Source organism: Brassica oleracea, chromosome C3 (genome assembly GCF_000695525.1).
Source record: "Brassica oleracea var. oleracea cultivar TO1000 chromosome C3, BOL, whole genome shotgun sequence".
NCBI classification, from domain to species: domain Eukaryota; kingdom Viridiplantae; phylum Streptophyta; class Magnoliopsida; order Brassicales; family Brassicaceae; genus Brassica; species Brassica oleracea.
In genome coordinates, this window is record NC_027750.1 from 59,623,913 (window position 1) to 59,624,137 (window position 225).

Consider the following 225-nt stretch of genomic DNA (forward strand, 5'->3'; position numbering starts at 1 on the left):
CTAACATAGCCGTGATTCAGTGCAACCTTGAGAAGATATTTCCTCCTTCATTTTTTGATGTTATGGAGCATCTTGTTATTCACCTGGCAAGAGAATTGGAAAATGGTGGTCCTATGCAGTATAGATGGATTTATCTGTATGAGCGGTATATGTTCTATTTGAAGAAGATGGTGAAAAATTTAAGTAGGGTGGAAGGTTCTATAGTCGCACAGATGATCAATGAAG